The following is a 20,103-nucleotide window of genomic DNA, read 5'->3' as shown; positions in this document are numbered from 1 at the left end:
CCGTACTTGAATAGCTCAGCTGGCAGGCTGTCAGCTCCAGCAGCTTTTTTGTTTTTCAGTCGCGTTATTGCTATACGTACCTCGTCATAGTCAGGCGGTGGAACGTCGACTCCGTCATCATCAACTGCGAGCTCGGGTTCTTCTCCTCCACAACTTTCCGTGCTGCTTCCGTTTAGTAGGGCGGAAAAGTGTTCCCTCCATAATTTAAGTACGCTCTGGACATCAGTTACTAGGTCGCCATATTTGTTCTTACAGGAGTACGCCCCGGTCTTTAAACCTTCCGTAAGTCGCCTAACTCTCTGGTAAAATTTTCGGGCATTCTTCCTGTCGGCCAGCATTTCAAGCTCTTCGCACTCACGTATTTCGGACTCTTTCTTCTTATTGCGGCAAATACGTCTTGCTTCCCTCTTCACATCCCTATAGCGGTCCCACATAGCGCGCGTTGCGCCCGATCGCAGCGTGGCCCTGTAGGCGGCATCTTTTTTTTCTGCAGCTTCCTGACACTCCTCATCGTTCCAGTACTTCATTTTTACCTGCATTTTAACATGTCACGAAAATTAAAAAAATTGAGAACATCAGCGTTTTTATAAAAAACCGACAAGCGCGACCTCTAAGAAAACTTTTTTTCAAAATAAAAAAACACGTTTCTCTTTTTTATCACAAATAACCATAATTTAAGGTAGCGTTTCTGAATTTCCAAAAAAAAAAAAAATTTCAACCACTCTAACGTACATACATATGTATATGTTTTAACAAAATCGAACAAACAAGCTTATTCGATAACGGAACAAAGAACCACTAAACTTAATTTCGGCGCGCACATAACACACTGCGGGTATAATAGCATAGCCTAGATATTGGTACGGCTAGAGCTAGTATTTTGAAGTATCGCGGCCGAAGGTCGCCTACTCAAAAAAGAGTTGTGCGCGTAAAAATATTGCATATGACATACCCGAATTTTGAAAACTTAAATCATAATTATTTTAATTACTGGTACTCAAAATAACTTTTAAGAAAGGGTGTTAGTTTTTTGATTCAAAGTTGCCGCCAGGAGTTAACATCTCGTAAATAATGTTCGGAATGTTTTTTCTACTACAGATAACTTTAGAAATATAAAAAAAAAGTTAATTTCCGTTCACGGATTCGTAGTACCGGGGTTTTTAAATGCGTCGTCTATATGATACCCCTATGACGTACGTTACCGTAACAATGTTAACACACACGACGAGAGTTTCTTTATTCACATTCCGAACATTCGGAATACATTTTTCTGTTCAATTATTCATTAGAACGTTGTTGCCGGACTAAATGTGGCCGGATAATCTGAGCACATTCTTTTCATTTCGATTCTAGTACGGAATTCGTAGTATATTGCATGAAAATAATGGCGCTAGAGATACCAAGTAAATTTTTGCAATTTATTTTGCGAAAAAATTTAATTAAATACACAGGTCCCAAAAAAAATTGATGGAAGGTTCCTTTGATCGAACCTAGTCTGTTATATGTTTCTGTCACGTGAAATCCGAGATTTTTTTTTTGAGCTAAGAAAAAAATCCAGACGTGATGGAGCAAAACGGACTTCAGGTTCGTGTTCAGCGACCCCAAAAACATCCAATAGACTAGGTTTGGTCAAAGGAACCTTTCATCGATTTTTTCAATCAGTCAGTAGTCAATGAAAAGGATATAAGGATAGATAGCACTACAACGCGGAGTAGAAAAAAACGGAGCGTTTTAGTGTATGCAAAGTCTGAAATGGCTTCATCCATTCAACTTTGTAGAACCATTCGAAAGTATTCTCTCCGCAAGACTTTAGAAGCCATATTGTTTAAACATGATAATATATACGTGCTGGCGCTTTACAGAAATTCAAATGTCCCTATTGGAGACTTGGAAGCAGAATTACGTTTTTTTTTTGTTTTGTATTATATGTATTTATTTATTGAAAGGTCTGAAAGGACGAGTTCAGAGCCACACTGAACGAGCGGGTGGAGAAGACTTGTTTCCACGCCGCGCCTTCGCTTCTCTATATTTAATTAATTACAATCCAGTAGGCTGTGTTCGGTCGGAAAGGACAAGTTTCCGAGCCGCACTGACACTGGTGTTGGGTAGTCGGTCTGAAAGAACGGGTTCCAGAGCCGAAATTGATATATTGCGGATATCGAAATTTATTATATTGCGCATTATTTGATAATATCGGAGAAATCCTTTCTTCTCAGTCTGCTTGTATATCTCGGGCTAAGAAGATCTCTCCCCAGTCGATTTGGATGGTTCATTAACCGTGCTGAGTAACTGTTGCTAGCCCTCTTATGTCCTCATGCCGTTTTTACATTAAGATCTTTGTGGATACTCGTATTTTTTATGTACCACGGTGCTCCGCATATGGCGCGTAAAATTTTTGACTGCAGTCTTTTAAGTCTGTTCAAAAAGGAATTGCACGCTGTCCCCCAGAGCCCGATTCCATATGCCCAACATGGTTTAATCATCATATTAAAAAGCAACATCTTGTTATCTAGGCTGAATTTAGATTTGAAGGCTTGCTTGTTTTAGTTTCGCTGGGAAAATTTTGTTTTCTATATGCTTTTTCGAGGTAAGTCTTCTATCTAGCGTCATCCCAAGGTATTTGACACTATCTTTTTGTGGTATAGCCTTGCTGTTTATTTTTATTTGTGGGCAAGTTTCTTTCTTCAAAGTAAATCTTGTCTGAACACTTTTGCTTTCGTTAACCTTTATCCTCCAAGAACCTAACCATAGCTCTAAAATTTTCAACTATTCTTGCAGCTTGTAAGAAGCCTCTTTAAGGTCTGAACTATTGCTCAGGATAGCTGCAGCAATCTTTGAAATGGTTAGACTATCATCAATTGGCAAATCACGTGTGTATATTACGTACAATATGGGTCCTAGAACACTGTATTGAGGGACACCTGCATATATTGGGTGACTTTCCGTTCTAAAGGAATTCTGCCATTCTGTCTGAACAATGGTGTTAATTAAATCTTTCTTTTTAACCCAAAGCGGATTTTTGGTAAGGCTACTGGGGGGTAATGAAATATTGGAAGGATGAGAGCCTTCATTGGGTCTAAAGACTTGTGAAAGATGACAGGCGAAAGCGTTTGCTTTATCCTCATCATTCCTCACCCACCTTCCGTTCTGAATACGTAATGGTGCTTCCCGAAGAACGGGCCTCTTCGCATGCTTCAGTGTTCGCCAAAGGGAGAAGTCAGTCTGTTTCGAAGGATCAACTGGGTACTTCTTTCTTTTTCCGCCTGCAACAAAATACGTATTTCCTTTATAAACGCATTTAGCTCCTGATTAAGCTTATGAGAGCGAATTCTTTTCCATCCCCTTCTTACTTTGCGCTTTTTACTTATTCAGTTAAGAATGTTTGTGGTGGGCAGGCCAGGGCAGTAAGAACTGCGGTGTTTAATAGAAGGATTTGGTGATGCAATTCCTACGGCCTTAACTATTATATCAGTGACCTGCCTCGTCGGGCAGGTGGTCGTACGAACAAGATGAATACAAATCAAAACAAAACAAAGACAAAAACTAAAACTTCGAGCAGCGGAGGATCGACGGAGCTGGTATCCAAAACTGTCTCCACCCCGGTTGGGGATTCTGAGGCGAAGGCATCTCCGGCTAAGGCCACGAGTGGGGCCTGCACGGCCAGCGCCGTAGGGAAACAGGAGCTGGCTAGCGACAAAGCTTCGAGCAGCGGTGGGTCGAAGTCGATAACAATATCTGTCTCTGTCCCGGGTGGGATTTCTGGCCCTGCAGATGCGAAATCGCCCTGCGTTAAGGGCTTAAGTAGGGCCTTCACGGCCGGTGCCTCAGGGGGGTCGAAGCCAGCTCCTTCTGGTACTAAAGGCGGCGGAATTCTGCCGGTAGTGGGTAGTGCCTGTGCGAAATCGCACGGAGCATCTGGGGGTGCGGTGCGTGTCGGAATCGCCAGGACCAGCAAGGGTCTCTCGCCGCGTGTCTTCGGAGCTTCGAGGACCTCGGATCGGGCACCTCAGGGAAGTCCTAAACGGCGCGCCACCGCGGCGAGAAAGGATCGCTCGGACCGTCGCGTGGCCGCCAAAATTTTGGAAGTCTACGGCGATCAGTGTGCTGGTCAAATTAGTGATCAGCATGCCCGAACGCTCGAGTGGGCCGAAAAGGTGGTCGGCGATACGGAGGCTGCGACATCCGCCCAGGGGAAGGTAGCCGATGGCGCGAATGCGTTGTCGACTATGAAGCGGCAGAGATCACGGTAGGGGAAACCACGGCCGTGAATAAGCTTCGTACGGGGCCGGCTCCCACGTTTAGCGAAATCGCTAATCTTGCCGGCTCTGTGGAGTTAGGGGCATGGACCGCAGCAGGCAAGACGGCGCCATCACTCGCGAAGAGTGGAAGCGTGTGGCGGCCGCCATGTCGGCGGTATTTATGGGGGTGGTCAGGGGTATCCAGGGCCACCACCTAGGTGTGAGAGTACTGGTTGGCACCATGGGCTGCATAAGCTCACGAGGTGCACCGATGAGCGGTCGGCAGCCTTATACAAGGAGTCAGTCTCCCTGGTGGGGGAGGTTTGGAAGGGTGCCGATCTGGTGGCCGTGGACAAAGCGGATCTTCCGATGCGTCCACGGGCTCGGGTATGGCTTCCTACTCAGCTTACCTCTCCAGAGGAGGTCGAAGGAATACTTCGGTACTGCAATCCATCTCTCCCGACGCATAACTGGAGGGTTATCTGGCTGGAGAGGACCGAGGAATCTTATCGGTAAGCGCTGATAATGCTGAATTCAGAGTCCCTCGGTGCTCTCGGCGATACAAAGGGGGTCATATACGAATTCTACCGACCGAAGCCAAAGCAGATGACCCTCTGCCTCCAGCAACTTCGGAGGGAGGAAGAGAGGCCATTGACTCCGCCAGCATGGAGTTGGGAGACTCGGCTCAATCGGATGCTGAGAGCATTGGGGGCGGCCCCTCTGCCGGGGCGTCCGTCTTCAGTCTCGAGAGGCTGTTCGGTGGGGTCGATGTCCACGGTGAGAGCGCGGAACTAGCGCTCATGGAGGATATTCTGGAGAATGAAGATACTGCAGATTAATCTCCAACATTGCAAGGCGGCATCCGTCAATATTTTACTCCCCCAGGAGCCATGGCTGAGCAGTAATCAGAACAAGGAACTACAAGCTGATAGCGGCGAACAACGTAGGTAGAACTAGGGCCTGTATGCTTATCAGAGGTGAACTAAAAGCTTTTATTTTGCATAATTTCAGCAATGAGGATGTGGTTACAATTAGGCTGGAACGAGAGACTGGAGAACTCTGGCTCATATCCGCCTACATGCCGCACGATGACGAGGTGGAGATACCTCCAACGCTGCTGAGGAGCGCTCTAGCGGAAGCCAAGCGAACAACGTAGGTAGAACTAGGGCCTGTATGCTTATCAGAGGTGAACTAAAAGCTTTTATTTTGCATAATTTCAGCAATGAGGATGTGGTTACAATTAGGCTCGAACGAGAGACTGGAGAACTCTGGCTCATATCCGCCCACATGCCGCACGATGACGAGGTGGAGATACCTCCAACGCTGCTGAGGAGCGCTCTAGCGGAAGCCAAGCGACGGAAAGCTGGCGTGATCTTGGGGTCCGATGCGAACTCGAGGCACTCAGTTTGGGGCAGCTCGGATACAAACTTGCGAGGTGAGTCACTTTTTAAGTTTAGTCTAAGTGAAAACTTACATAGCTGTAACAGGGGGAATTCCTCTACGTTTATAACTGCAGCCAGGGAGGAGGTTCTTGACCTCACACTGGCTTCATCTGAGACAGCACCTCTGATCTCGGATTGGAGGGTTCTGAGCGAACACTCTCTTTCGGATCATAGGTATATTCAATTATCTTTGGACGAAAAGCGTCCACATAGCAAGCCCTTCAGGAACCTGAGGAGCACGAACTGGGATCTGTATAACAGGAACCTTCGCGGAGTGCTACCTGATGCGCCAGAACCAAATTCTGTGCAGTCGGTAGATTCGCTGGAGGAGATTGTTGAAGTTTTCAGCTTTGCGTGCAGGGAAGCTCTTAAAAGCGCATGTCCGCGGAGATTTCGGAAAGGTAGAGGGAAACCCCTTTGGTGGACTGTGGAGCTCTCTAAGCTAAGAGCGTCGAGCAGACGACTTTTCAATAGGGCCCGTAGGAGTAAGTTGTCTTCAGATTGGGAACTCTATAAGGTTGGACTAGGAATCTAAAAGTCCGAAATAAGAAAGGCAAAAAAGATTTCATGGAGGTCTTTCTGCGAAAACGTTGAAGGGTGTCATGAATCTTCGAGATTTAGGCGTATTCTTGCTAGGAGTGCTGCTTCGCTGGGTTGCTTGAGGAATGAGGGAGGTAACTGGACTATGAGTTGCGAGGAGTCGCTTAGGCTGCTCTTGGACACTCACTTTCCTTCCGATCCCTCCCTTGAGGAGATCTCCTTAGGGGAAGTGTGTGGAGACTTTGCTGCTGTTTCTGACCTCCTGGATGAGCGCCGCCTGGCGTGGGCGATCAATTCGTTCGAACCCTTTAAATCCCCAGGACCTGATGGCATCATACCTGCGCAGCTGCAAAAGGCGGAGGAGGTGTCGTGCCGTTGGTTGGCCCCAATCTACGCGAGCTGCGTTAGATACGGGTACATTCCCAGGGGTGGGACGGTCGTCAAGGTGGTGTTCATCCCGATGGCCGGAAGGAGCTCTCATGTTGCCCCCAAGAACTTTAGGCTAATCAGTATTTCATCGTTTCTGCTGAAGACGTTGGAGAGGCTGGTTGATATGCACATAAGGAGCATGATTCCTCGGGATCGCCTGTCTAGAGCTCAGCATACTTACTGTAAAGGACGGTCGATATTGCTCTGCATACAATTGTGAGGTGTATAGAGGAAGCCTTCACTCACAAGGACTTTGCCATAGGAGCCTTCCTCGATATCGAGGGTGCTTTTAATAATGTCCTGCCGGACGCAATAGTTAAGTCGCTAGATAAGCTTGGGGTTGAGGTCAGTCTCATTAGGCTCATCGAAAGCTTGCTGCGTGACAGAACTGTCATGGCAGTCTGGGGCAGCGCCTGCTTGTCTCGCATGGTGAGCAGGGGCACCCCGAAGGGAGGGGTTCTCTCACCCCTTCTCTGGGTCGTCGTGGTGAATGAGCTACTAGTAGATCTGGAGAAACACGGCTGTCGGGTAATTGCCTATGCAGACGATGTTGCGCTCCTAGTTAAAGGTAAATACCTGAAGACTCTGTTTGAACTGACCCAACGGTACCTTAACATAGTTACTAACTGGCCGCCAAAAGTGGTCTTGCCGTAAACCCCAGTAAGACAGAGCTGATCTTATTCACAAAAAAATATAAAATCCCCCCGCTGCTCTTCCCTCGGTTGGAGGTCTGCGCTTACAGCTGTCTGACAGGGTCAAGTACTTGGGCCTGATCCTGGACAAGAAGTAGTCGTGGATACCAAACATCGAGGAAAGGGCAAGAGAGGCATCAGTGGCCTTATATTGCAGTAGGGGAGCTATTGGCAAGAGATGGGGCATCTCCCCTAAAGTTGTCTAGTGGATATACGAGACTGTAGTCAAGCCAATTATGTTCTATGCGGCCCTAGTCTGGTGGAACTCACTGGAAAAGGCTAAGGAAATTGGTATTAGTGGGGCACTGCGAACCGCCCCCCCACATTAGCACTGAACGCAATGCTAAACGTAGCGCCTTTCGACGTTGCAGGCAGAGTTGTCGCGGAGCGAACGGCTATTATACTCAGGGAAAGCGATTGGTTGACCAACTTAGGGACTGGACACTCTGGAGTTCTAGGAGGTTTCGACTTCATCCCCGATCGCACAGATTACTGCACCACCGTTGCGGCTCCTAGGAGCTTCTTCTCTGTCCACTTTCCCTCAAGGGATGAGTGGGCCGGGCGGTACTTCTGGAGGAGGGGTGCGGGGAACTTCTTTACGGATGGATCGAAACTGGATGGCAGGGTTGGTGGAGGGGTCTTCTGTCGAGAGCTTTCCCGGACTTCTGCAGTGTATTCCAGGCGGAAGTAGCTGATATCAAGGAGGCGGTGGATTCACTGCTAAGGAGCGTTATAACCGTCAGGGAAGTGAGCGTATATTCTGATAGCCAGGCGGCTATCAGAGCTTTGAGTTCGTTAGAGGTGCGCTCTAACCTTGTTAAAGAATGTCTTCTCCCTCTTTCGGCCGGGTCGGAGTACTACCGCATTAGGCTTATTTGGGTTCCACCTCACCTGGGCTGGGGTAAGGCTGCCACCTTACCTAACCAATCCTAACCACATAGTTTCTAATTTATTGATTGAAATATTCTCGCTAATTGAAATGTTACAAAGTGGGCTTCAAACGAAAAGATTTTAAACTAAATTAATATGATCGTGTTTTTAATATACATATGTAGTTGGAGTGCAATGGGGTACAGTCGTTGCGCTGGGTTTGCAGTTACAGCTGCATGGCTATACTCAATCCCGACTCTAGCGTCCTCGTTCGCGCACTCTGGGCAACGTGAGCAAGCCATGTGCGAGATGCGGTAACCAATCCGAGTGGAGCCTTGGGTCACGGCAGAAAGAGAGGGAGCCTCGGTGGGGCCACTCCGACTGATTCGGTTTAAGGGCTCACTGAAGTCTGCAGCGTCTGTTCACCAGTAGGTGCGGCTGCAAGCGAGTGTCTGCTTGGATCAAGCGGCTCACTATATAAACGTGTATTTGGTTGCGAAACCACCCCCGTCCCAGCAATGGGTTGTGCGCTGGGCTTGGGACCCGGCACGTAAAAACCACTTCCAGTGAAGAAGCAAGGCAAAGCCTCGGATGAGACCCCGCCTTATTATGACGACCACGGCAAACGTTTAAAGGACTACGATTTGAGGGCATGCACCTGGAATGTCCGGACCCTTAATGGGGAAGGTGCCTCTGCCCGGATGGTTGGTTGTCCTCGTAAGGACAAAAGCTGACATCACTGCCCTCCAAAAAAATGCATTGGACGGGGCAAGGCAAGCAATTTCTGGGGCCTTGCGACGTCTTCTACAGCTGCCATGTAAAGGAGCGCAAATTCGGAGTTGGATTTGTGGTGGGAGAGAGACTCCGTCGCCGAGTACTGTCGTTCACCCCTGTGCACAGTGTATTATTTCCACATTCTAGAAAATATTAGTTACGTTATTTTATGTCGCCAAGTTTCAAAACAACGTCACCAATGTTTTTAGAAATGCCTGCTAAAGACGAAACAATAACAATTACAAAATATAAACCAAAGTGTAGGGCGGGACGGTAATTGATTTGGAGGATTACCGAGCGCAGTATTATCTAAAATTGTATACTTGAGACTGAATCTAAATGTTTAATTTGTTGGCGTTATGTGATTTATGCAACAATTGCTACAATACTATTTTGGTCTTATTTTTTTGGGTATGTTCTTTTTAATGAATATACATTTTTGGGATTTTAGTAAACTAGGACTGAGTATTTAATGTTAAAGTAAAACGATGTTAATTTAGATTTATTTTTAGCAATTTATTAATTTCATTAAACCGGCGAACCCGGTTTCCGCCACTATTCGATAAGGTTTGTATCTCTGTTTATTTACCACTCCTCTTTGACTTTAAACAACACAATTTTAGCTGCTGGAATGAAATTTTCATTTTTCAGGCATACTAGGAATTTCATTTTATTCTTTTCTTCAAAAAAAAAAAATATACTTATTTTTAAGTCCATTTTTGTCAGTTTATAATTCATTGTTATAGGGAAATTCTAAATATCAATTTTGGGCATTTTAGCCTTTGTAGTTAGTTAAACATTTTAGTTTTAGCCGTTTTAAAAATTGCAGTTATATAATAGGGTGGCGTGGCAGTAACTCTAAATGAAAATTTTTTTGTAAAAAGCTTCGCATATCTTATAACATACCTTGTGAAAAATTTCATTAATCGATCTTCAATAGTTTTCGAATTACAGAATTAAAGGCAGCTAGATGGGTAAAATCTTACACTGCGCGGTGTACTAGCGTCTAGCTGCAATCCACATCAAAACGAGATTCTCCAACATCTCGCTCATCTGCGCCCATGCCCCGACGGAAGAGAAGGATGAGGCATCCGAAGACCTCTTCTATGAGCGCTTGGAGCGCACGTACTAGCGCTGCCCCCGTCACGATATCAAAATCGTGCTTGGGGACTTCAATGCCAGGGTGGGCAAGGAAGGGATCTTTGGAACCAGCGTCGGAAAATACAGCATCCACGATGAAACGTCCGACAATGGATTGAGGCTGATCGACTTCGACGGGGCCCGAAACATGGTAGTATGCAGTACTTGGTTCAAGCATAAAAAGATCCATCAAGCTACGTGGCTGTCTCCGGATCGAAAAACGAGAAACCATTTCGATCATGTTGTGATAGACGGAAGCCACGCTTCCAGTGTTTTAGACGTACGCACACTCCGAGGCCCAAACATCGACTCGGACCACTATCTTGTTGCAGCCAAGGAAAGCTTAACGTCGAAAAGCTGCAATCACAACAGACAGCCAGTGCTTTCGCTACTCGACTCTCACACCTGCTCTCAGAGAGCACTCTTTAACAAACCGACATATGCGAGCAGTGGAACAACATTTCCCGCTCATTAAGTATCGCCGCCGAAGAAGTAGTTGGATTTCAGCGAGCCCGAAAGAACAACTGGTACGATGAGGAGTGTCAGGCAGCTGCAGGGAAAAAAGATACCGCCAACAGGGCGCGCTGCGATCGGGCGCAACGCACGCTATGTGGGACCGCTATAGGGAATAGGAAAGCGTGTCGTATTTGCCGCAATAAGAAGAGAGAGGCCGAAATACATGAGTACGAAGAGCTTGAAGTACTGGCCGACAGGAAGAATGCCTGACAAGTTTACCAAAGAGTTAGGCGAGTTACGGAAGGTTTCAAGACCAGGGCGTACTCCTGTAAGAACAACAATGGCGACCTAGTAATCGGTGTCCAGAGCGTACTTAAGTTATGGAGGGAACACTTTTCCGCCCTACTAAATGGAAGCAGCACGGAAAATTGTTTAGAAAAACAACCCGAGCCCGCAGTTGATGATGACGGAGTCGACTTTCCACAGCCTGGCAGCAGAGCTATTCAAGTACGGCGGCGAGGAGTTGATAAGGTGCTTGCATCAAGTGAGCTCTGCCCAATCCACAAGAAAGGTGACCCGCCATTCGCGCCAACTACCGCGGGATCAGCCTTCCAATCATAGGTTGCATGGTTTTATCGAGCGTATTGTGTGAAAGACTGAAGCCCACCGTCAATGAACTGATTGGGCCTTATCAGTGTGGCTTTGGACCCGGAAAATTCACCATCGATCAGTTATTCACAATACGCCAAATCTTGGAAAAGACCCGCGAGAAAAGGATCGACACTCACCACCTATTTGTCGACTTTAAAGCCGCTTTTGACAGCATTAAAAGGAGTTGCCTATACGCCGCTATGTATGAGTGTGGCATCCCCTCAAAACTCATAAGACTGTGTAAAATGACGTTGAGCAATACCACCAGCTCCGTCGGAATTGGGAAGGACCTCTCCGAGCCGTTCGTCACTAAACGGGGTTTCAGACAGGGCGACTCCCTTTCATGTGACCTCTTTAGTCTGATGTTGGAGAAGATAATAAGAGCTGCAAACCTCAACTGCTCAGGAACAATTTATTACAAGTACGTTCAGTTGCTGGCTTATGCCGATGACATCGATATCATCGGTATAAAAACCCCAAAGTCTGTTCTGCATTTTCCAAGTTGGATAAGGAAGCAAAGCGAATGAGTCTGGTGGTAAGTGAGGACAAGACGAAATATCACCTGTCATCAAACAAACAGTCAGCACATTCGCGCCTTGGCACCCACGTCACTGTTGACAGTTACAATTTCGAGAAAGTAGAGAATTTCGTTTACTTGGGAACCAGCATTAACACCGATAACGAAATCCAACGCAGAATCACTCTTGCCAACGAGTGCTACTTTGGACTGAGTAAGCAATTCAGGAGTAAAGTCCTCTCTCGACATAGGAAACCATGCTCTATAAGTCACTCATCACGCCCGTGCTGGTATATGGCGCAGAAGCATGGGCAATAACAACATCCGATGAGGCGGCTCTTGGAGTGTTCGAGGAAAAGATTTTGCGGAAGATTTACGGGCCTTTACGCGTTGGCGACGGCGAGTACCGCAGACGATGGAACGATGAGCTGTATGAGCTTTACAACGACATGGACATAGTACAGCGAATTAAAATACAGCGGCTCCGCTGGCTTGGCCATGTCGTTCGAATGGACGCCGACGCTACAGCTCTGAAAGTATTCAACTCGGAACCCGCTGGTGGTGGCAGGGGAAGAGGGAGGCCCCCACTGCGATGGAAAGATCAGGTGGAGAAGGACTTGGCTTCCCTTGGCGTTTCAATTGGCGTCAGTTGGCACAGAAGAGAAATGACTGGCGTGCTTTGTTGAACTCGGCCAAAATCGCTTAGGCGGTTACAGCGCCAAAAAAGAAGAAGAAGATGTAGTTGCCACCTACTAAAAAAATGGTGCACGTATTGAAATAATACCTTTAAATATCTAATATTGGTATCAAACGAAAGGAAGTTAGGCGAGCTTCTGCGATATTTGTTTAAAAAGTTTATAACTATGAACTTAAGTAATATATTATTGATATCCAATTATATATCAAAAAGAAAGGAAAAGAAGTGATGTTTTACAAAGATATATTTGTTCGAGGGTTGCCACTTAGTTAAAAATGTACTGAAAGTAAACGATAATTGATCATTAAATACTTATTTATATTACGATACCTACAAGTTTTGCGAAAAATTAAATATACATATATACTATATATAGAAGTAAGATTTGTTCGAAGGTTGCCACTTAGCTAAAAATTTACTGAATGTAAACGATAATTGATAATTAAATATTTATTTATATTAACACACAAACAATTTTTTGGAAAAAATAAAAGATAAATTTAGTCTAAACCCCCTTTCGCTTGATGCCCATATTGTGACCTTTTACTGACTATCATATTTAAACAATGCATTTTTAATTAGGCGGAAACCCTTTAAAAACCAAAAACTGGTCTGTAAGTCTATATTTTTCTTCTGACATCTCATTTGGAAACGCGACAGAACGGTGTAAATCTGATGCTCTTCCCAAAAATAAAAATTTATTAGGCGGCAACACTTTTCAAAAATAAGACGTTCTTTCTTGCAAATCTTTAGATCAAGCCCGTTTACATGGCACCTTTTTTATAAATTGCGCGAACGATTTAAGTCTTATGATTTTAGAAGCAGGTGGCAACCCCATTCAAAAAACTGAAACCTTCTTGCACATCTACAGGCCCAGCCCTTCTATTTGGCACCTCTTCAGTTTTAATACAACGAACGGTGTAAGTCTTCTATTTTAGCTGGTGGCAACCCTATTCAAATAACTGAGATCTTATTGCACATCTACAGGCTAGCTCTTTCATTTGCACCTCTTCTGTTTTAATACAACGAACGGTACAGATTTTATAATTTTAAAAAAAGTGGCAACCCTATTCAAAAAAGTCATTCATTTTGAAAATCGAATAATCAGTGCAGAGCTGATGCCGTTAACAAAAACTCCTTTCATGTATTGTATGTATACATATGTATATAGATTTGAACTAACCCTGGTATTTGGGTATAGGGGTTATTAAAATCCATGTAGGAGCTTCAAAACTTTCACATTCGAATATACACAGCTCTGGAATACTTGATTTTTAACCTTGATTTTTATTTTTGCCTGGAAAAATCAACGAAATCAACTGAAAAAATAAAAGTCAACAATTACCGATTATTTTCTGCGCAAAAAATAAAAGGCAAATTTTAACTTTTATTTTTGCCTTAAAAAATAAAAGGCAGTAATAATCGGTATTATTAGCTCAAAATTATAAAAGTCATAATTTTAAAAGTCATGGAGAAATCAGAATCTACAATGAGAGACGAGTCTAACGGTATCTTTGAAAAAGCTATAGCCAAGGCGAATTAATATAAGGTGATAGCAGAAGTACAAAAACAAAAATTTACATGTATTTTGTTTTTGATTTGGCGGCATAAACTGTCAAAATGTGTAAGAGTGTGTGTAGAAATTCAAACAAAATTTTTCAATTTGATATCAGAAGCCGTGCGGCGAAACACACACACAAAATCAGCTGAGCTAATAACACCACCTTATATAAATTCGCCTTGGCTATAGCATAATTTTTTCACTATGCTTTTTTGATATCAAAAATTTTAAAATAACTTTTATTTTCAGTCTCTGATCTAGATCCCCAGAATGTGCGTTTGGCATTGTAATCACCTGCAGTGTGTAGTATGCAGTGTGACTTTTAAAGAACAAACAAGTCGAAGCAAACTAACCCAAATCATTTCACAATTCAACTCGCACAAATAAATATCAAATATCATTATCAAAAGACCTTGATGGCATTCTTTGTCACTTCAGTTCATTACCACTTAAACCATTTCACTTTCAATGCCAAGACCACCCAATGCCTAATTGCCGACAAAGCAGTCTTTGTCATCAACGGCATGGTCAATAAAAATTCAATTAAAATCCTGAAAAGTGTGCTTCAAATTAGAGCACCTAAAACCAAAAGTCCTGACGGGACAGCCAAAGCGTCCGTCAGTTGCGATGACAGGAAGGAAGCCCGGTCGCCAGCCATTGACCATTGAGGAGTACCGGAGGCGACAGAAAAACCAAAACCAAAGAAGGAAGAAATAATAATCCCACCAGTAGCAAGAAGGAAGAGGCGTGGAGGCTACACGCAAAAACTAAAGAGGGAAAAGGCCATCCTCCAACGTGAGCTGAACACAGAACCAGCACCACCCTGGGGAAGATCGTGCCAAATCTGGGAACGCAAAGATGAAATAACGTTCCTCATCAAACAATTCCTGGACGCCAGACCAGGACGGACAACACAATAAGAGAAAAAACCCATAGATTGTATTAATGAAGTGCTCCCTATTCGCACTCATAGGGCCAGTAAGCGATAATAGCTCGGGGCAACTAATTTTTAAGAAAAACAAATTGAAATTGTAAATTAATAGTAAGCAAATGAATTGAAAAAAAAAATATAAAAAAAAAAGAAAACAAAATTCTTTTAAAGAAAAAAATCTTATCTTAAAAACAAAAAAACAAATTTTTTTAAAAATTTAATTTAAAAACAAAATTTCACTTAAATCAAAATTTTTTCGCTAACGAAAAAAATTATAAATTTTTAATTAAAATTGATTTAAGTTAAAATTTTTTTTGAACTTAACAAAATTTTTTTTAGAATGGGCAATAGTCGGTATTATTATTATTATCAAAATTAGAAAAGCCCAACGCTAACGTAATAAATGAAGTAGAAGTAACAGAAGAAAAAATTAATATAGAAACAATAGAAATATGTATAGTCATAATTACGATTGTAAGTGTTATAAACTTAGCACTACATGTATACGCTATGCACAATAAAAAATTAAAAAAGAAATATCTAAGTATGGCAAACCAACTAGATAAGGTATAAATAAGAAAGAAAACTCTTAATATTAATAAAAAAAAAAAATAAAAAAATTTTGAAAGAATAAGAACCAGAAACTAGATTCACTTGATAATTTTATGTCCATGGATAAATGGGAAACAATAATAAAATCCATAGAAACTAATGCAGTAATAATAAAAAAATCTTATAAATGCATTACACAAAACCGTAGCATAGGGCAAGACACAATCAGAAAACATTTAGGCATTATAATAAGTTCAATAGAAGATGTTGGAAAGACAGTAGCAATAAATAAAAACAGATTTACACAAACACTATAAGAACCAAGCATTAAAAATATTTTGGGAACTCAGGGATTTATTAGTTAAAGTCCTTAACCGTCATAATATTCAGCAAGAAGTTCCACACACTATTGAAGAACCAATACAAATTGATATCAATATCCTTATAACACCTAATATACAACAACTTATGATAGAAGATAATATTACTGAAGAGGAAGGACTGGAAGAAATCAACATGGCACAGACAAATATAGAATTTATAAATACTGCCACCAGGTTGATTCCTGAATTCGATGGAAAGCCAGAAAATCTAAGATCATTCTTAGATGCACTTTCTTTAGTAGACACACTAAAAGGCAACCACGAATCAGTAGCCGTTAGTTTAATAAAAACTAAACTAAAAGGCAATAGCCGAAACCTCTTAGACAGTGAGACGACAATTCAATCTATCATAGCAAAACTAACAGCATGTGTAAAAGGCGAAACCATTGAAGTAATATCGGCAACAATTTTTAACATTAGACAAAGTGGTAAATCCGCTAATACTTACTGCAATGAGATAGAAACACTGACCAAATCCTTAGAAAGCGCATACATCGCTGACGGCATACCCTGTAGTCAAGCCACCAAATACTCAACCCAAGTAGCAGTAAAAGCAATGACCAAAAATTGCACTATAGATAGAGTAAAACTCATCATGGAGGCAGGTCAATTCAACTCCATGAACGAAGCAATAGGAAAGTTTGTCGGAAGTTGCACCGAAGCTACTGGACAACACAACACTATCCTACACTTCGGAAGATCAAATAAACCCTACCATGGAAACAGAGGAAATGGTAGAGAAAGCTACAGAGGTGGTAACAGAGGAAACTACAGAGGAAACTACAGAGGAGGAAATCGACAAAACAACAGAAGATACAATAACAATAATGGTAATAGAGATAACAACTCCAACTATCGTGGAAACCGAAACCGAAACAATTATAACCGACGAGAAAATGGTCGAACTAAAAATGTTAGAATAGCTAACAATAACCAAGAACATTCGGAAAACTCTCACAGTCCCCTAAGATCAAGTCAATAGAAAGAAAAGTATATAATCTTAATCTTAACTTGAGCATTTTTATAAAAGTCCAATTAAATGACACTAACAATACAATAATATTATTAATAGACACAGGAGCAGATATTTCACTAATAATAACTGCACACTTTAAGCAAGATCAAATAAACACACAAATCATTACAACATTAAGTGGAATAGGACAAGGTAAAATAAAATCAATAGGAACTACACACTTCGATCTGAAGTACAAAAATTTCTTAGTTCCGCACACCTTTCACGTTGTGCACTATGATTTCCCAATACCTTGTGATGGAATCATCGGTATGGATTTTATCAGAAAATACAATTGTATTCTAGATTTCAACGAAGATTTTGATTACTTTGTACTACGCCCACCTAACTTTCACCAACACATAGAAATACCAATAGCAAATACATGCAATGAATACTTAACCTTGCCAGCAAGATCAGAAGTAATACGCCAAATAAAAATTAAAAGTACAAGTCAAGATATACTTGTACCAAAACAGGAAATTCATCCAGGTGTATTTATAGCTAGCACTCTTGTAAGAGCAAATAAAGCATTCATTCGCATTTTAAATACAAATTTTCACACAGCAAAATTTGAGGAATCAAAAATCATGACCGAACAAATTAATGATTATGAAATTGTCACAAATAACCAAGCTAATAATAACAGAAATCTTAACCATATTAAATAAACAATTTCCAAGTCAATTTAAAAATACCTTAACAAACCTTTGTTCAAAATTCACTGATATTTTTGGTTTAGAAACTGAACCGATAACAACTAATAATTTCTATAGCCAAAAATTGCAAGTTAAAGATAATACACCCGTATATATTAAGAACTATAGAGTACCGCATACTCACAAAGATGAGATTGACAATCAAGTGAAAAAATTGATAGACGATGGAATAGTCGAACCATCACACTCCGAGTACAACAGTCCAATCTTACTAGTACCAAAGAAGCCACTACCAGGCTCTAAAGAAAAAAGATGGAGACTAGTAATAGATTACAGACAACTGAATAAAAAACTCGTCGCAGACAAGTTTCCAAGAATCAAGAATTATCCACAACCTACTGACGCAGATGGCGCACGAAGATTCGTAGCCTTTTGCAATTACTATCGAAGGTTTATAAAAAACTTTTCGCACTATTCTAGACACATTACGGGACTAACAAAAAAAATGTACAGTTCGAATGGACTGAAGATTGTGAAAAAGCATTTAATTATTTGAAGAAAGCATTAATAAGCCCAACATTAATGCAATACCCTGACTTCGGGAAAGAGTTTTGTATAACTACAGACGCAAGCAAGTATGCTTGTGGGGCAGTTTTAACTCAAGAGCACGAAGGAAAACACCTACCAGTTGCATAAATCATAAATTGCATAAATCCACCATTGAACAAGAATTAACAGCAATTCACTGGGCTATTACACACTTTAGGCCATACATATACGGTAAACAATTTCTTGTCCGTACGGATCACAGACCACTAACATACTTATTTTCAATGAGAAATCCTAGTTCTAAATTGACTAGAATGAGACTTGATCTAGAGGAATATGAATTCACAGTTGAATATCTTAGGGGCAAAGATAATTATATCGCGGATGCTTTATCGCGAATAACAATAGACAATCTAAAAGAAATGACTGAGTCAGTAGCTAAAGTACTCAGAATAACAACACGTTCAATGACACATAAAAAAGACACAGCATGCACAGGTAGTAAATTAAATAAGCATCATCAAATATATAATAAGCCCAATATATACGTTCCTTTAAATAACACTGACGTCAGGAAATATTGTAAATTAAAGATTACCCCTGAAAGATGTTACATCAAAAGAGGTAAATCGATAATTGCGTATATATATATCAATGATTTATTTACTAATGAGAAATTTGACTTAGGTAAATTTTTCTCAAGGCTCGATGAAGTGGCCGGTAAATACAAAATTGATAGACTACAATTGGCACCAAACGAGAAGATTTTCGAATTTATCTCGATTATTGATTTTAAAAAAAAGGGCAATGAAATATTAAATCAAGTAAAAGTAGCGCTACTGAACAAGGTGATCCAAATTGATGACAATGCTAAAATTAAAATTATCTTAAAAAGATATCATGATGATCCAATTGAAGTAGGTCACTGCGGAATTTATAGAACCACCGAAAAAATAAAAAAATACTACTATTGGAAAAACATGACTAAAGATATTAAAAAATACGTAAAGTCATGCCATAAGTGTCAAACTACAAAAACATTAAAACACCTGAAAAATCCAACGACTATTACAAAGACACCGGTACAAACTTTCGATACGGTATTCGTTGATACCATCGGTCCATTTCCAAAATCGATTAACGGAAATGAATATGCAATCACTATAATATGTGACTTGACAAAGTACCTAGTAACAATACCTATACAAGACAAATACGCAAAAACAATCGCAAAAGCTATATTTGAACATTTTATTCTCGTTTATGGTCCAATGAAGACGTTCATTTCGGACATGAGAACAGGATACAAAAATGCGATACTTACGGAATTATGTGAATTGCTCAAAATAGAAAAAATAACTTCTACAGCACATCATCACCAAACCCTCGGTACTATAGAAAGGAGTCACAGAACATTCAATGAATATGTTCGCTCCTACATATCAATAGATAAAACCGACTGGGATGAATGGCTTAAATATTTCACATACTGTTTCAACACGACACCATCAACAGTACATAACTACTGCCCATATGAATTAATATTTGCTAAAATACCTAATAGTTTCGAAAAATTTAGAGAGATAGATTGAATTACCCCATTATATAATGTAGATGATTACGCTAAGGAAGTTAAATTTAGATTAGAAGTAGCTAGTGTAAGGGCCCAACACTTAATAAATAAACAAAAAGAAAAACAAAAATTAGCTTATGATAGAAATACTATACCTTATAATTTTCAAATAGGAGATTTAGTTTTATTAAAAAATGAATCAGGACATAAGTTAGAACTTCAGTATAAAGGTCAATTTACCATAAGAGATATACTTTTAAGAGGAAATGTACAAATAATAGACAATAAAACCAATAAACACCAAATAGTTCATAAGAATAGACTTAAAAAGTACAATAATTAAAGAAATAATAATAAAAGGAAAAACAAGAAAACAAAAAGAAACTCATAAAAGTCAAAAACAATATTGTAAAAGAATGTCCATAAAACTACAG

General features: G+C 41.3%; 1 protein-coding gene across 1 annotated transcript in view; it reads right to left on the bottom strand.

Annotated features, from left to right (window-relative positions):
• Positions 1–20,103, bottom strand: part of LOC118733926 (inositol polyphosphate-5-phosphatase A) — a gene marked incomplete in the record, with an annotated part of 462,263 nt that overhangs the window by 322,385 nt on the left and 119,775 nt on the right.

The sequence above is a fragment of the Rhagoletis pomonella genome, unplaced genomic scaffold (assembly GCF_013731165.1).
Source record: "Rhagoletis pomonella isolate Grant_MI unplaced genomic scaffold, Rhpom_1.0 Rhpom_scaffold_00001, whole genome shotgun sequence".
NCBI lineage: Eukaryota > Metazoa > Arthropoda > Insecta > Diptera > Tephritidae > Rhagoletis > Rhagoletis pomonella.
Note: the sequence above shows the minus strand (reverse complement) of the source record. Positions and strands in the feature narration are given on the sequence as shown.